Source organism: Odocoileus virginianus, chromosome 11, assembly GCF_023699985.2.
Source record: "Odocoileus virginianus isolate 20LAN1187 ecotype Illinois chromosome 11, Ovbor_1.2, whole genome shotgun sequence".
Classification (NCBI taxonomy): domain Eukaryota; kingdom Metazoa; phylum Chordata; class Mammalia; order Artiodactyla; family Cervidae; genus Odocoileus; species Odocoileus virginianus.
In genome coordinates this window covers 34,373,422-34,390,212 of record NC_069684.1, presented here as the reverse complement: position 1 = coordinate 34,390,212, position 16,791 = coordinate 34,373,422, and the positions used below count along the sequence as shown (strand labels likewise).

The 16,791-nt window shown below is 44.2% G+C and overlaps 1 protein-coding gene across 8 annotated transcripts in view; it reads left to right on the top strand.

Annotated features, from left to right (window-relative positions):
* RERE (arginine-glutamic acid dipeptide repeats) overlaps nucleotides 1-16,791 on the top strand; it is a 405,272-nt gene that overhangs the window by 327,466 nt on the left and 61,015 nt on the right. The window contains exon 1 of one of the 8 annotated variants that reach the window (XM_070474247.1): nucleotides 15,144-15,166. The exons of the other annotated variants lie outside the window; for them this stretch is intronic. The gene's annotated coding sequence lies outside the window, so the exon portion shown is untranslated. Of the gene's footprint in view, nucleotides 1-15,143; nucleotides 15,167-16,791 lie in introns of those variants that run through there. 8 annotated transcript variants of the gene reach the window in all.

The following is a 16,791-nucleotide window of genomic DNA, read 5'->3' as shown; positions in this document are numbered from 1 at the left end:
CATGCCCCTGAGAGCTCAGGTCAATTCAGGAAGAGCGATAGGTGTTTTTCTAATAATTCATGTTACTTGTCCCCCATCTGGTGATCTTCAGGGTCGTGTCTTAATTGCCTGTAAACTGTTCCTTGTCAGAACTACATAAATACCCTCAGGACTCAGGAGCTTTCGGTGAGCTTAGGACAGACTGAGTTTTGCTGAAAGGAGAAGTGGGAACTTTGCTACAAAAGCAAGAGTCATTTATCATGGAAGTCCATGTGTTTGTCATGCAGAGATGTGTATTTTCTAGTATGGAGGACTTAAGAGAGTATTTTCAAATGCCAAAAAGATTCTGTAAACCTTTATTCATGACTTTGGATTAGGCGAAAGACTAGACGACAGGGGTTTGGTACTTGTTGAAACTTCTCTCTGGTGATCTTCTGGCCACTTTGGTTGAATGCTCTCTGTGTCTGGGAGGGAAATAGGGGATTAGTTCAGTTCAGTTCAATCGCTCAGTTGTGTCCGACTCTTTGTGACCCCATGAATCGCAGCACGCCAGGCCTCCCTGTCCATCACCAACTCCCGGAGTTTACTCAAACTCATGCCCATCAAGTCAGTGATGCCATCCAGCCATCTCATCCTCTGTCACCCCCTTCTCCTCCTGCCCCCAATCCCTCCCAGCAACAGGGTCTTTTCCAATGAGGCAACTCTTCGCATGAGGTGGCCGAAGTATTGGAGTTTCAGCTTCAGCATCAGTCCTTCCAATGAACACCCAGGACTGATCTCCTTTAGGATGGACTGGTTGGATATCCTTGCAGTCCAAGGGACTCTCAAGAGTCTTCTCCAACACCACAGTTCAAAAGCATCAATTCTTCGGTGCTCAGCTTTCCTCACAGTCCAACTCTCACATCCATACATGACCACTGGAAAAACCACAGCCTTGACCAGACGGACCTTTGTTGGCACAGCAGTGTCTCTGCTTTTTAATCTGCTGTCTAGGTTGGTGTGGCTAAACCCAACAGGCAGCTCCGTCCAGTCTCTGGAGTTCCCTTTACATGTCACTGTGGTTTCCTTTTCTTTGATGGCTCCTTGATATGATGTATTTTATCAAACAGGCGTTAAAAGAAAAAAAAAAAGGCATCAGGGAGCTTAATAAGTAAAGGATTCATTTCCTCATCATGGAGAACGTTTCTTTCATCCTTTCATTAGGCCACAAGAGTTTCTTCTGCTCTGTTCACCATCCTGGATAGTGGAAGGTCCCCCCCAATCATGCCTTCCCATGGTCAAGGCACTGGGGGAGAGGCTGTGAAAGCCAACCCCAGGTCTTCGAGCTGTCCTCAGATTAACCAGGAAAAGAAACCCGCCGCTGGTGGGAAAGATTTCATCTGAATGCTCACTGCCATTGTGTCCTGTGATTTTTTTTTTTTTTTTTTTTTTTTGGTTCACGATTTGAAGAAAACCAAGGAATTCTAGTTTCTCCTCTTTATTTTTTTCCTACCCCCTCCCATCACTTCTACTATTCTCAGATGACTCCCCATCTGTCTAAAGAAAACCACCCACTTGTGACATCATTAAAGTTTGGTGGGAAAAAGCATTAGTGTGGGTAAGCCTGCCCATTTCTGGTTGAGTCTGTGTCTGGAACCAGTTTTCATTCCTTGGAGATTCATTGATTTTCTTTTGAAAAATCAAGTATTAACTAAATAATTAGAGCTATTCTGGCCCTGAAAGGCTCAGGTTCTGATAATAGGATTTGTCATTGAAGAAACAAAATGCCTGACTTGTACGTGCAAAAGACTCTGCCAGATGGCCCCACAGGACCTCCCCCCCTGCATGGAGAGAAATTCAGTGATGGACATGGGTGCCTAGAGCCTTGTGCCAGGCGGAATGTGGGACGTTCTGTTGTGGGGTACGCAAAACGATGGAAGAACGGAGGAAGGTGACAGAACATGGGCGTGCAGTGGTGAACATATGTGCTCAGGGTCACGCCAGTGGTCCGTGAAGATACTCAGGAATCCCTACCCCGTAGTCCAGCCCCAGAGCAGCTTCATGGCAACATTGCCCAGGATCTCCCTTCATGGTGGGAGATGCAGACGTGGGAGAGGGCAGGGCATGTTCAGGAGCAGCGGGGGCCTGGCTTCCACTGGGGCAGGGGCAGCACAGGGAGCACCCCTTCCTTCTCCGTGCATTTCTCATAGATGTTGTTTAACATGGCACTGTGTTCCCCCTGAGCTGAAATGGAACGTCAGAACCCACTCTAACACAGCCTCTAACTCAGGCACCTGTGTCTGGTGGGGTCAGGGCCTTTGTCTCAGTGGAACAGCAGTCACATAGTGTAGGGTCTTAAGTGGTACCATATCTTTGGGTTCTAGAAAGTGTTTCTAATAACCCTAGAAACACTCGATTCTGTGAGGTAAAACCAGAGTCTGATAAACCTAGTTGATGTAAATCCATGGCTGATTCATGTCAATGTATGGCAAAAAACACTACAATATTGTAAAGCAATTAGCCCCCAACTAATAAAAATAATTGGGGAAAAAGAAAAAGGGAGGAGAAGAGGGAAAAAACAAACAAACAAAACCTAGTTGAGATGTGGCATATGCCCGGTACCCGAAGAATTCTGGTCTTTCTTTTAGGTACAAAGTTAGAAAAAATTTCCCCATAAAGCCCCTAAAAAAGCTTTGCTTAAAAAGTCATATACTCCCTCCCTAGTTTAAATTGGCATGTACTCTTTTCATCATAAGCATGTGATTTCTTACAAATCATAAATACTGACATTTGGAAATAAGACTGTCCCATCACTCTTTTAAATATATCCACTTCATTTGAATGCCATCATTATTTATAACCATTATCATATATTTTTAAAAGTACACAAATGGGCTCCTCTTTAGCAGTAATATTTGACAGTTTATCTTTCCCCACTTTAAACGTGTAACTAGTAATTTTCCAGTCTGCTTCCCCTTGATGTAAAGCATTTTGTGCTTGAGAGTGTGTTGTCAGATCACCTTTTCATACGCCCAAAGACAGAAATGTGCGTGTTGTTATTTTATTTAGCAGTAAAGCTCTTAAGTGTTGAAAGAAAATCCTCTCTGATTATGTTGTAATAATTATTAGCGCACAGTTGATCAAAACAACAAGATGTTAGTTGATAGAAGTTTTAGTTTCTGCTTAATGTTTATTGGAAATTAAATAACTTAGTTTTTAAAAAATATTAGTTTTTGTATGAATATTACTTATTGTTAGGATGAGACCATATTCTGCATCATATTATTCTCATTCCTCACTTATTTGTAAGTGCTCGGAAACCTTGTTTACATAAATAGGATTAATAGTTTTGTCACTCATTTATTGAATTCCTTCCATAATCAGAAAGTATTATTTATCATCAGACATGATTTTCATTGATGTATCAGATGACACCTCCGTGAGCTTCTGATGGAAAGTACCTGACCTGCATGAGGCTTCCAGTTGTGACCTTGGCGTTGCTCATGGTGTCTTGAATTGACCCTCTGTTCATAGCCCGGAGTTCCTACATGAGGCAGTGCTGCCTCTTAGCCATCTGGATGGGAGAGAGGGAGGCCTTTGTGATGAAGTGAGAAGAGGATGATTGTGAAAGAGGAGGCACACAAGGGTGTATTCTCGGGCAGATGAATTTTAGGAAAGAAAATACATGAAAGTTGAAGTTCTGGAAATGAATTCCCTTAAAACTGAATCCACATACTCATTGGAGTGTCTTGGGGGGACTTCCCTGGTGGTCAAGTGGTGAAGACTCCACGCTTTCAGTGCAGAGGATGCAGGTTTAATCCCTGGTTGGCTGCACAGTGCAGTCTGTACATAAATAATAAAATTAAGGGGGAGAAGTCTTCGGTGTCTGCATACGCTATTTTGTAAGCTATTGCTTACATACAAATCTTGCTTGCCAGGCCCACTTCTAGGTACTGGGATAACCCATCGAGTCAGGCCCCCGTAGGATCTGGGTTGACCTTGTGGTGAGGGCCGGCCTGGGAGCCTTCAGTTGGTCAACCTTGGGCAGGAAACCAGACCACGCATTGCTTGGTGATTTAGCGATGAATAAATTACTGTCTTTGCTCTCCAAGAGTTTATAATCTGAGCTCGTAGTATAAAACAAAACATCACCCCTGTCCCCCCAAAAAACTTGACAAAAATAAAAATCCTCTGTGAGTTCTTATTTAATGTTATTAAATATTGTGTGTATGTTTGCATTTTTAGTGTTTTGATAACTGGTTTCCATTGTCATATCACTTTATTTGTTGTTGCTGCATGCAGCTCTTTTTGTGAACCTGTGCACTATAGACCACCAGGCTCTTCTGTCCATGGGATTTCCTAGGCAAGAATACTGCAATGGGTCCTCCTTCAAGGGATTCTCCTGATCCAGGGAGTGAACCCATGTCTCCTGCATTGGCAGGCAATTATATACTGCTGAGTCACCAGGGAAGCCCTCACTTTATTTTAGGCATTTAAAAACTGTTTTTTAAGAGGTTAGCCTTTACCAGACTGCCAGCAGGATCTATGGCACAAAAAAGATGAAGAGCTGTGTTCTGAGCGCTGACCTTCTCCAAATACTGCATCAGTCAGTTCCCAAAGAGTTCTGGATGATGCAGAGTTCTCAGTGGGACTGTGATGTGAGGTGACTGACTTGAGCCTGCCCCTTAGGTGTTTACCATGTTGCATTAGACTCTCAGATTCAGACCTGGTACAGTAAGCCTTCCATACCTGCCGGTTGTGCATCAGTGGGTTCAGCCAGCTGTAGATAAAAAATATTCAGGGGAAAAAAATTCCAAACAACTTCCAAAAAGCAAAACTTGAATTTCCTGCACACTAGCAACTGTTAACATAGCACTTATATTGTATTACAAGTAATCTGGAGATGATTTAAAATATAAGGGAGGACATGCATATGTTATGTGCAAATACTACGCCGTTTTCTATAAGTATCCGAGGATTTTGATATCCTGGAGGGTTCAGGAACCAGTCCTCTTAGGATGCTGAGGGACAGCTGTATCCTCGGGCATTGTAAGTCAGGTTACAGCCCAGCGTTAAGGGAATCACCACCAACCCTCCCAGCCCAGCCACCAGGGGGCGTAGTTCTCGAGGCTCACTGGCCTTCCTCGCCCTCCCTATTCCACAGCGAGAAATCCATGTGAGAGGGAAAACTATCATCAACTCCGGATTGTGTTTCACAACAATTGAGAATGCTCTTGGTTTTATTATTAAGTGATGTGAGCCTGTGACTGCTTAGTTATTGTTTGGTTTGTTTCTTTTAACTTCTTAACATTCATTATTTTCTTCCTGGAGCTTTCTGCACCAACTGATTTGCTCCATGCACCAGATCCCCTGACTGGAAGCTGCAGAGCTGCATTTAGGTCAGGGTTCTTGCATGCTGCTGACTTTATCTCATTTACAGTATCACATTTCTGTTGCCTTACACTGTGTGATCTGGGCTTCCCCACCACTTTTTAACAATTAGTAATTGAGCAGGAAGTGTGTTTTTATTACAGTGGCCTTTTGATTTTGATTCTACAATCGTGTAGTGTTTAGGAGAGAGCAGAGGTGGGGAAGTGGCCCTCTGAAACACATTTTTGACAGAGAGAAGTCTGTTGTTTCAGCCACTTGGCTATCTGTCAGCAGTTCTCAGACTTCCCCCTTGTGTCGGTTGCCTGGCAACCTGGGGCTGGAGCAATCAAACCGTGGCCAGTGCTTTTCCAAGCCCAGACTGGGAGATGATTTATTGGTGGAACAGTAAGAACAGTAAACCCAAGCCTCAGAAATGGATCTTTTTTTTTTTTTTTTTTCTTTCTTCTTTTTTAAACCAGGGGTTTATACAAACCACATCAAGAAAAAATATAAAGGAAAAATATATCAATTGGAAGGTTTAGTTGTAAACATTTTTAAGCATAAAATTAAGGCCTATAGTGAACTTGTCATTCTGTGTCAACATGTGTATAGGATGATATTTAGTTGCACTATTACCCTTTGCTTTCTTTTATTGTACTGCAACACCGAACATTTTATAAGTTAATGCTTTATGGGGGTGGGGCAGGGGGGCCATAAATTAGGATACTTGGGAGAAACCCAGCCCAGGCAATGTTCATGGCCTGCCAGGGGTCATCTGTGAAGCCTTGATAGAATCAGGCTTGGAACCAGAGCCCACCTTCCCTGTTGCCTGGGTCTGTATTGTCTGTATTCTCATTTAATGCAGTGAGCATAAAATGTGGATCGCTCTGCTCCTTAATTTTTCAACATTAGCCGAAAACTCCCAAGACCCTGCATCAGTGTCTGCTGTGTTAGTGGGTCCTTAGATATGTCCTCCTCTTCCTAGGTGTGGAAGTGAGCCACACCAGGGAAAACTGATGGCGTAGGACAAGTCAGTTCTGAACTTCAGGGGCTTCCTGCTTTCTGCTTCTGCCTTCTTTGCCCCTTCCCCCTCATTTCTAACTTTGTAGCTCTGAAAATTATCTCATGTTGATGAATGTTTGCTATAGAAGTGAGTTTTAGAGCTCTTTTTGACAGTTCTCCTTCATAAAGTCTCAAATACTTTCCAGTATTGCAAGTGAATGGAGAAGAAAATGGCAACCCACTCCAGTATTCTTGCCTGGAGAATCCCAGGGGCAGAGGAGCCTGGTGGGCTGCCGTCTGTGGGGTCGCACAGAGTCAGACACGACTGAAGCAATTTAGCAGCAGCAGCATTGCAAGTGAAGAATATGGGGGGAGGGGCAGACTGCATGGGGGAGGGGACAGAAGAGCCTCAGCCTAATTTAGCAGGCTAAGCATTTCCTAAGCATTTCTTTTTGTAAGACTTTAAGGAAGCTTTGGAATTCAAACCTTACTCTGCTTACAGCCCAATGTATCCAACTGTGTATGTAAATGCACTATTTGTGTGTTTGTGTTCCTTGTAAATGGGGCTTCCTGGGTGGCGCAGTGTTAAAGAATCTGCCTGCTAATGCAGGAGACAGGAGACCTGGGTTTGATCCCTGGGTCAGGAAGATCCCCTGGAGTAGGAAATGGCTACCTACTCCAGTATTCTTGTTTGGGAAATCCTATGGACAGAGGAGCCTGGCAGGCTGCAGTCCATGGGGTTGCAAAGAGTCAGATGCAACTAAGTACACACATGGGCACAGGCACACACACACACACTTACCTACACACATTCCTTGTAAATACACGGATTAAATCTGTGTGTGTAATTTACACACAGCTGTGTTCACACTCCCTTAACAGCAGTATTTGCAGCAAGAGTGAGGTATCATGGCAGCACTGTTCTTCCAAACAAAACCCAACAGAGCAGCCCTGGTGTGGGACCCTCTCTTGATGGCCTGTCTTGTGACAGGCGACCCTCATGGGATGGTGTGGGACCAGAAGGTGCCTGTCCTAGACTGGTAGACTGGGATCTGCCTATTGAGGAGTTTTGCCTTTTGTGATTGAAATATACTTCCTTTCCTCCTCTACCCCTTGTACTTCCTAAAGGATGCTTGATTTTCCTCCCGATTTGGAGAGCATTTAAAGTGACCGAAGTTAAATACGGAATCCCAGCCCTTGTCATGTTTCAGAGAAAGGGAGACAGAGTCCAGGAGCTGCCTCCATGGCCCTGGGGCCAGATAGGGCCTCAGTTTCCTCCGTGTGGGAGCTGGGCAGAGGTGTGTTGTTACAGCTTCTGGATTTGATTGAGTCCTTTTGGAAGACAGGTTGCACCAAATTTGAGATAAGAGGCCGGTACACTTGCACTTCATTTAGGACTGTATGATATCATCGACCATAATCCTAACAATATATTTTGTTTACCTCCCTAGTAGAAAACTCTTAATGCTTTAGGCGCTTTAATGTTTTATCAAAAGGGAGCAGAGATCATTGGAGGCTCAGACTGCGGGTGATCATTGAGTACTTGAAATGTGCTAGTCCGAACTGGTGTTAAACACAAACTGTTAGTGTAAAACACACACTAAATTTCACAGACCAAGCAAGAAAAAGAGACTGTAAAATATTCCATCAGTCATTTGTATATTGATTACACATTGAAATGATAATATTTTGGATATATTGTGTTAAAATGTATTATTTTACATGTTTCTTTTTTTTTAAACATGTTTCTTTTTGAAATATGGCTATTAGAAAGTGACAGTTGGAAAGTGGCTTACGTATGGCTCACATTCAGTTTTTATTGGGCAGCCATTGATCTAAATGCCTTTCATTATGATTTTCGCAAAAGGCTCTACTTCTTTGTTCTCCTGTAACTTGTAGACAAGCTACATTCCTTTCTTCAGTTGAATCATCTTTCCTGCTGTGCTGAGATCTACTTTGTTAAAGAAGGTGAACTTTTTAGTGACTTATTATTTATGAGCCACCTGACAAGGACATTTATGTGGGCCTTACGGTGATGTGGTAGGGAGAGAAGGAGTCACTAATGCCCCTTTGGGTTTGTTCTTAGTGTTGGGTTATTTTTAATATGGGTGTAGTTGGACAGCCATAATTGGTGAGAGGTATTTAGCTGGCAGTATTTCTACATCTGTTAATGCTGCTGCTTAACTAGCCAGTTCTCATTTGACTTGAAAGTGCATTGAAGCGTGCTGCTCTGATATTCACCCTGTGGCGATGCTTTGTTAGACCCTCAGTAATAAAAGGACTTCAGCTACTCAGCGTTATCATCGAGACTCAGAGGGTCACGTAGGCAAAGAGCAGGATGGCTCAGCGGCCTTTGCTCATGGGCACAGTAGCTGTGTAAACCAAACATGAGGTTCTTTTCCTGTTGGGCGTGTGGTCTTTGAGTGAAAAATGGAGTGACTTTTTTTTTGTAATAGCTTTATTGAGATATAATTCACATACCTTACAATTCACTCATTTAAAATGGACAACTCTGTGGTTTCTAACATATTCACAGAGTTGTGCATCCATCACCAGAGTCAAATTTAGAACATTTTCAGCAGCTCTGAAGGAAACCTCCTAGTTTTCGAAATCACTCCCCAGTCCTCCCATGACTCTACCTCTTAGCATGACTCTACCTCTTAGCAACCACTAATCTCTGTCTTTATGTTTGCCCATTCTGCATGTCTTATTTAAATAGAATCATATATTTGATTTTTTTTCACTTAGCCTGATGTTTTCAAGGTTCATCCATGTTGTAGTATGTATCACTATTTCATTCCTTTCTAAGGCCAGCTAATGTTCTATTGTTTGAATATTGTTGTCATTGTTTAGTCACTAAGTCATGTCCAACTCTTTTGCCAACCCATGGACTGTAGCCTTCCAGGCTGTTCTGTCCATGGGATTTCCCAGGTGAGAATACTGGAGTGGGTTGCCATTCCCTTCTCCAAGGAGTGACTTTTTTTTTTTTTTTTTTTACACGTTTGTGATCAGCTTGGAAGTTTTCGAGCAGAGGTGTGTTGAAAAGGAGATTGTGGGCTTGACATTGTGGGCTTCACTCTGGGTGCTGAACCAGCATCACAGAATGGGATGGTGTGGTTATCTCTAGTGAGACTTGTACATTTAAATGGACAGGAAATTTGGTGTCAAATCATTCTGTAAGTAGTAATTAGAGTCAGAAACTTAGCAGTGAGCACAGGTCAGAAGTCAAACTGGAGGGCAAATGGCTGGAAAGTAAACAGCCTTGGACGAAGGCCGAGCCAGGTCACCTCCCGGTTTCATTTGTTTAGTCATTCAGCCAGTGATAGTGGTCACTGGCTCTGGGTGTCACGGGTGTTCAGGGTGCTGGGGATTCCCTCGTGTACTCAGTATCCTACATAGCTTGTCATGTCGGGCCCTATGGCGTTGTGAGCTAGCTGTTAACATAGAGGAAGGTTATAGGACTGTAGGGCCTGTGGGCTGTCTGAGGAAGTCTAATTGGAAGATGGTTAATTTAATTAATAGTTGACTACCATTGAGGTTAAAGCTTTTAGTGGTTTTTGTAATGAATCTTGTATTGGTTTTCTACTGCTGTATAACAAATTACTCTCAACAATAAAGATCATCCCAACTTAAGACAAGAATGATCATTTATTATCCAGTTTCCAGGTAAGACAGTTGACAATGTATCATGCATTAACAGGGTCTCTTTTTGGAAGAATTTTAGCCACCCTTCTGTCCCTGTGTAGGAGAGAGGCTGCCTCCCTGCCTGAAGCTCCCAGTGATGGAAAACTTGAGGCATCCACTTCTGAGAATTTACAGAGGGATGGTACAAAGCCCCAACAATCATCTTACACACAAGCATACAGAAGCCTGAAAGAGGCCTAGTGACCTAATCAGGGATGTAGTTATTTATTTAGTGGCAGAGCCATGTACTCCAAGCCAAGGATTTTGGTGGGAAAATTTTTAACGTGGATATACAACATTCAGTCTCTGATAATTTTGCTTCAGAGAGCAAGTGTGTCTAGGTATACAGGCTTCCCTGGTGGCTCGGATGGTAAAAAAAAAAAAAAAAAAATCCACCTGCAGACGGAGATCTGGGTTCAGTTCCTGGGTTGGGAAGATCCCCTGGAGAATGAATGGCAGCCCACTCCAGTATTCATGCCTGGGAAATCCCATGGACAGAGGATCCTGTGGGCTAATATGTATAGTTTCCTTCAGAGGTTTTGTTTTGTTTTAAGAAAAGATAGATAATACCCTGTCCATGGGGTTGCAGAGAGTCAGATACAACTTAGTGACTGAACAACAACAAATACCTTTTAATTCCTCTGATATGTAGACATACAAGAAAATGTTTTCTGCACCTAGATTCCAAGTAATTAATCCTATTTCTAATTCTTATCTCTTTACTTCACCCTTCCTTATTAGCTATGGATTGGGGCAGGATATATACCAAAACTTGAGTTTCTTCATCTGTGGCATGGACTCAGTGACCCTTGTGTTGGAGAGTGTATTGAGGAACTTCAAGGAGGATGTGGTCTGGGAACCCCCAGTGTCCATCCACGTTGAGACTGTGATGTCCTGAGAGAACAGAAGATGTTACTTGGAATAGAGACTATAGGTATTAGTCTGACCTCGGGAAGAATGCCAGGTCTCGAGAGAGAGTCATCAGTAAAAGGTGGTTATTGTTTTAAATTGTTGTCCTGTTTGCTTATTTTCAACTATAACTAGTTGAATGGAACTTAACTAGTCATCCTGGAATACTGTGTATAAATTCAAGATGTACTTAGGAAGTAGAGTCAGGAATCAGGAACAACATACAAGAAAGCCTGGGAAGGCCCACCTGGCTAGCTGGCACATCTCCTCTCAGATATGTTGCTTCTGCGGCTGTTTACTGAAAACATCCTGCTTTACTCCGGTCACCCTTTCATTGATGTCTTAAATATTTTAAACCAAAACCCAAATGACACTTTTCTAAACAGTATCAATAGTCTACCTCCAGCCGGAAGTGTGTTTTAGGTCTGGGGTGATGGGAATCTGTAACAGACAGGAGTATATGGATGAAATTCAATAGGTTCTTCTCATCTGGTGGTTGGTCAGTGAGAGCCATTGATGGACAGGTAGGTGTTGTGGAATACAGATGTTTTGAAGGCTTTGATTTCTTCTGGGCATGAGTATTCTCTTTTGTCCCTACCCCTCCTTAATGTAGGCCCACATGTAGGTACCATCTTCTGTTTTCTTCGGCTGCTCTCTGCCTTCAGGAGAGCAGTGGACATCCTCTTTTTCCCCCTGCCTGGCTCGTGGGCTACACTTTTGTCTCTCTGTTGGGGGGAACTGTGGTTTGCTTACTTGCAGATCTGCCTGCTCTTCAGCCCTCTGAGAAGCAGCAAGTTATTAACATAAAATTTTATGCAGAAAGCGGGGCAGAGGAGAAGGAGCCATCTTCACAGTGGGACTCATTTTAATACCTACAGTGTTTTCCCAACAGTTACATAAGAGGACTGAGGAGAAGTCGCTGTTCAGAAGTCCTGGTGAGTCTCTGACTGTGATGCACTAGTTAAAATTCAGCAGCAGGAGTTAATTTTGAAAGCTCTCAGCCAGGGGTTAATTCCAAGGAGTTGTCTTTTACCATTTCTGTAGCATCACTTCTTTTCTCTGCCACAGACACAGGTCAGGTCCAGCAACTGGGACCAGCTGCGCGGGGAGTTGGGTACACACACAGGGGAGATGCGCGTACACCTCATTCTTTGGCTTTATCCCCCCAGTACTCTTTTGTGTGCAATCCTATCTGATATTAAGAAGAATTCTTTGGAGATAGGTAGGGCAAGTATCTTTATGGCCAATTTAAAAGAGGAACAAACCAAGACAAGACTAAACTAAGTTTGGAGACTATAGCCTTTACCTGTGCATTCAGAGATCCATGGGAAACACTTAAAGTCTTGAAATTCAAGTGGAGGCAGCAGGTGCCCATCGTCTTCCTGACCCGCACCCTGTCTTGGACTCTATTCTCAGGCTTCAGCCCATCCCTGAAGTTTCCAGATGGTTTACTTTTGTCACCTTTGATCCTCCTCCCCTGGTTCAAGGATTTGGTGACAGACATGTTCCACCCCCCCCCCCACCCCCACCCCCGATCTGTAAAATGGAGATATTAGGAGCCCCTGCTTTGAAAGGCTATTGTGATGCTTAAATGAGTCCCTATAGAGCCCTTCAGACAGTGCCAGCTATTGGCTGCCATCATTGTTGAATAGGGTGGTATCTCCGTACCCTTCTCACATCCTGACACAGAACAGTGACGCTGCCTGCCCTAGGCCAGCCCTGCGCGTGGGGAAGATAAGCATCTGGACAGCCAGTGAGGCTGTCGTTGCCTGTGGGCACAGGCTTGGGTGGCTCAGACCTGGGGCAGGCTCAGCAGTGATGAGCAGAACTTTTGAACTGGTTCCTTTATCGTAAGAGAGAACATTATTGCATTTTGACCCAATTACGTTTATCCCTGTTAAGTATCTTCCATTTCAAAAGTGGCTGTGCCTAAACAGCCATGTCATAATTTCCTCTCTGGAACAGAGGAGCAGACCAGATCTAGGGCTTCTAAGTTTGAATCTCATGTTCTTTCCATTTGACCAAAAATGAGAAATAGAACTCTCCAGATTCTACTAAAACCCAAATTTACTAAATACTGTGTTCAGGTAACTCACTTTTTTAAAAGCCAAGAATTAAATGTTCTCTATCAGGAACTTAAGGGGGCTTCCCCCCTTGGTGGCTCAGTGGTAGAGAATCTGCCTACAATGCAGGAGACATGGTGGGTTTGATCCTTGGGTTGGGAAGGTCCCCTGGAGGTGGGCATGGCAACACACTCCAGTATTCTTGTCTGGAAAATCCCATGAACAGAGGAGCCTGGAGGGCTCCAGTCCATCAGGTCATAAAAGAGTTGGACACAACTTAGCAACTAAACAACAACCAGAACTTATATGTAGTAACTTCTGATGGTGATATGAAATTTCAGCTCAGTAATAGAAAACTGTGGCAATGTGTCTAAAATCCAGAGAGTAAATAATTATGTAATATGATAGAAGTGCTAATGATCATACAAATGGCAGTCATATCACAGTGTATAAACGTATCAGATTAACCTGTTGTACACCTTTAACAGAATGATACATGTCAAAATATATTTCAGTAAATAATATAAAATCAAAATTGAAACACAGTCACACACTTAGTTGTAAAACAAAGTAAAGAACAAACTCCTTGCCATAAATAAACCTGTATTTATATTTGGATCTCATCTGGCTTTGGGGATTGAGACATAGAAGAGGACTTGTTCTGTGTTCAGAAGGAACACACCAGGTTGACTGGAAACAAACAGCACCAGAGAAACCAGGGCCAGCAGCCCAACAACCTCAGCTCATGGATCTGTGAATGGCTGGACTGCAAGCCTATGGCACATAATAAGCAGGGCCACCTGGCACGTGGGGCGGTGACCCAGCCATAGCACCTGCCTGTTAAATGAACAGTCTTCGTTTTCCTTCAGCTTTGACATCTTAGCACTCCAGCATCTATGCTCCATCAGGGACAGAACATCTAAAAGAGAGGGATGTAACTCATGAGGCCAGTTGACGAGACCTTGAATTTAAGCACTGGAAATGTGGAATTTCAGCTCAACTGCTAGAATGCTGTTAAGAAGCAGACTGTCTGTTAACTTTCCTTTAGAAGCCTCTAGCACCTATAAGTCGATCACGTTAATTATGAAATTCAGATCTCAAAAGCTTCGAGGTCTTTATTTGCAGAGACATAAGTTAATAGAGGGAAGGAGACTGCAGCGTCAGTAGCCTGTTTAACATACTGACCTATTCTAATCATTGACTGCTCTGAGTGGGTTGGCTTTGTTTCGATTTTAAAGGCTACTCCACATTTCTGGTAAACCACAAGGTAAAGGCTGGCCTCTGAGAAGCAGATGTTTTGTCAGTTCTGAGGCCTTGTGGCTTTCCATAGAGAAGTAACAGTAGAGGCCACACGAAGCTTTTACTTCCTCTTTTTTTAAAAAGTGGGGCCAATGGTGCTTTGCACTTGATAGCATAGTGCTTGATATACATTGACAGCAGTGGTCTGTGTTTACCACCAGATGTCAGATCCATATTTCTGGAAGTAGTTAGTTTGAAATGTCTATAAGACAAGTGTTCCCCATGGGCTTAGCCTTAGAAATAGTGGTGAGAATCTTGGATGGTATTTAGAGTCAAAGGAACAGTGGAAATCGTATTAGGAGGGAGTTTGGAGAACAGGAACCCTGAAACAAAGCCTTGGGAAGACTCAGATTTCTAGAGGTTGAGTAGGTTACGGTTAAGGTGAAATGAGGAAAAAGAGCAGAGTTTGGTGTCATGGAGCCAATAAGATCAAAACTCTGTTACAAAGCTCAAAACGGACCATTTGGCACTGAACAATCTGGTTCCACCATGACCACCCTAGCCCAGGCCCCTGTCATCTCATGGTTTCACTTGTGTATTAAACACTTGGGAGTTCACCCGCCTAATGCTCTAGGGAGGCAGGGTGGTATAAGATTCCATTCCTATCTTTTTAGAGCTTATAGACTATGAGTATACAAGCCCTTAGACAAATAAACACCAAGTGAATCAGGGGGATAGTCGGGGAAGTCTCATTTTGGAGTGGGAGGGGTTTGAGCTTAAGTTTGAGGTGGAACTGTTTTGAGGTGGAACAGTTTCAAAACTCCAGTTTTGAACTGGAGTAGGCTGTGGAGAGAAGTATTAAAGGTACCGCAGAGTCAGAGCTCAGACCAGGATGGTGGCGGTGTTGGCCAGGTGGCATTAGTGGATGTCTGTGTGGTAAGGTAGGTTGGGGCGGGGTCCTGGTGCACCTGCATTTGAGAATGCAGATCTAAGGGGTTAAATACCTCCACCCCACCCCAGAAGAGGTCCAAGAGCTAGTTTTAGTGTGCAAGGGCACGATGGTACAGGACTCATGATGGAATCTGTGGTTTTGACAGTTCCTTGGCAGAGCCTCATAAGTGGCCTGATGGGAGAGATGGATTCATAGACTAGCGGGTAGGAAAGAAGGGGAAGGGTCTGGCCTGGGACTGGTGCTTGTATGGGTGGGAAAGGAGGGCACGGAAGACCTTTCTTTGGAAGAACAGCGAGGACTGGATTTGATTTGGGGGAAAACAGGAAGGGCAGAGTTACAGATGACAGTGCCATGACTGAAAATGGATTCTCTGTAGACCCTTATTAGCCCTCTTTACTGAGACTGTGGCAGTGACGAGGGGCATGGATTTCAGAGCCCGGGTTTGGAATTCTGCCTTTACCACAGAGTTGGGTGACCTTGGTCTGCCTGCTTAACTGACGGTGCCTCAGCTTCCTTGTTGGTAAAATGGAGATGATAACAGTACTTCCTTGTAGGGTATGAGGACTCTGAGGTTCTGGGCACACAGTAGGTATTTAATAGCTATGTTCAGAGGATTATAACAAGTAGAAGACTCAGGGTCTGACCTCAAGGTTGTGGAAGCTCCTTCCCTGCTCTTCCAGATTCAGCCTTTCTCAGGTGCTTCTCTTCGCTCCTTCTCCCAGTGAATCTGTTGTGTGTCCTCTGGCATCGGGCCCTCGTTTGGATTGCATGACCCTGCTCTTCTACCACCTGACTCATGCCAGACCCCACCTCAGCTTTCTGTAGACTCTGTTACCACTTCCCACCCTGCCCCTGTCTTTTCTGGAGGCCCTTCTCACCCTTCCACACCTGCAAATGCTCTGCTCTTCGAGATCTGACCTCGGTGACCGTGACAGTCTGTCCCTCCTCTCGGCTTCCTTGCAGCACTGGTGAGCTGCCATTCATTGCTTCATGCTTGGCTTCCCCGAGACTCAGATCGTTCTCTAATCTAATAACCTCGCACACATTTATCTTACCTGCTAAAAATGAATTCATTTGAATAAAGGTCCCTGACTGCCTGTTTGTTGTTATTTAAAAATTTCCTCCCAGTGTTAGGTGCTCACTAAAGACTCAACTCCTGAAAGTAGATTAAGAAGTGTTCATTCCGAAGGCCGAGGTTGAGTTCAGGTTATCCCCAGCTCACACTGGGTTCCCTCACCAGCCTCTCCAGCTGCATCGCAGCCAGTCTGTCCCTCAGGCACGTCACAGGCCCACCGACCCCTGGTGCAGTTGCTATCTAGTCTTTTCATGGAACAGTCATGCCGGCACTTCTCTGCTGGCCTCACAGTGAGGACCATAACTCCTCAGCCAGGCCTAGAAGGCTCTGCAGCCTGGCTCTCTCCTGCCTCTTCCTTCTTATCTGTGGCACTGCACTTTGCACACCCTGTCCTCCTTGCAGTTCCCAGAATGTTCCCTGTGCCCTGCTGGCAGTCCACTGGAGTCCACCGGCCAGGCTCGTGCTTTTCCTGTCACTTCCTCTAAAACACCCACTGAGTGAGTGCTTCCTCTTCTGGCCCCACCTCCAGCCCTTTGTTC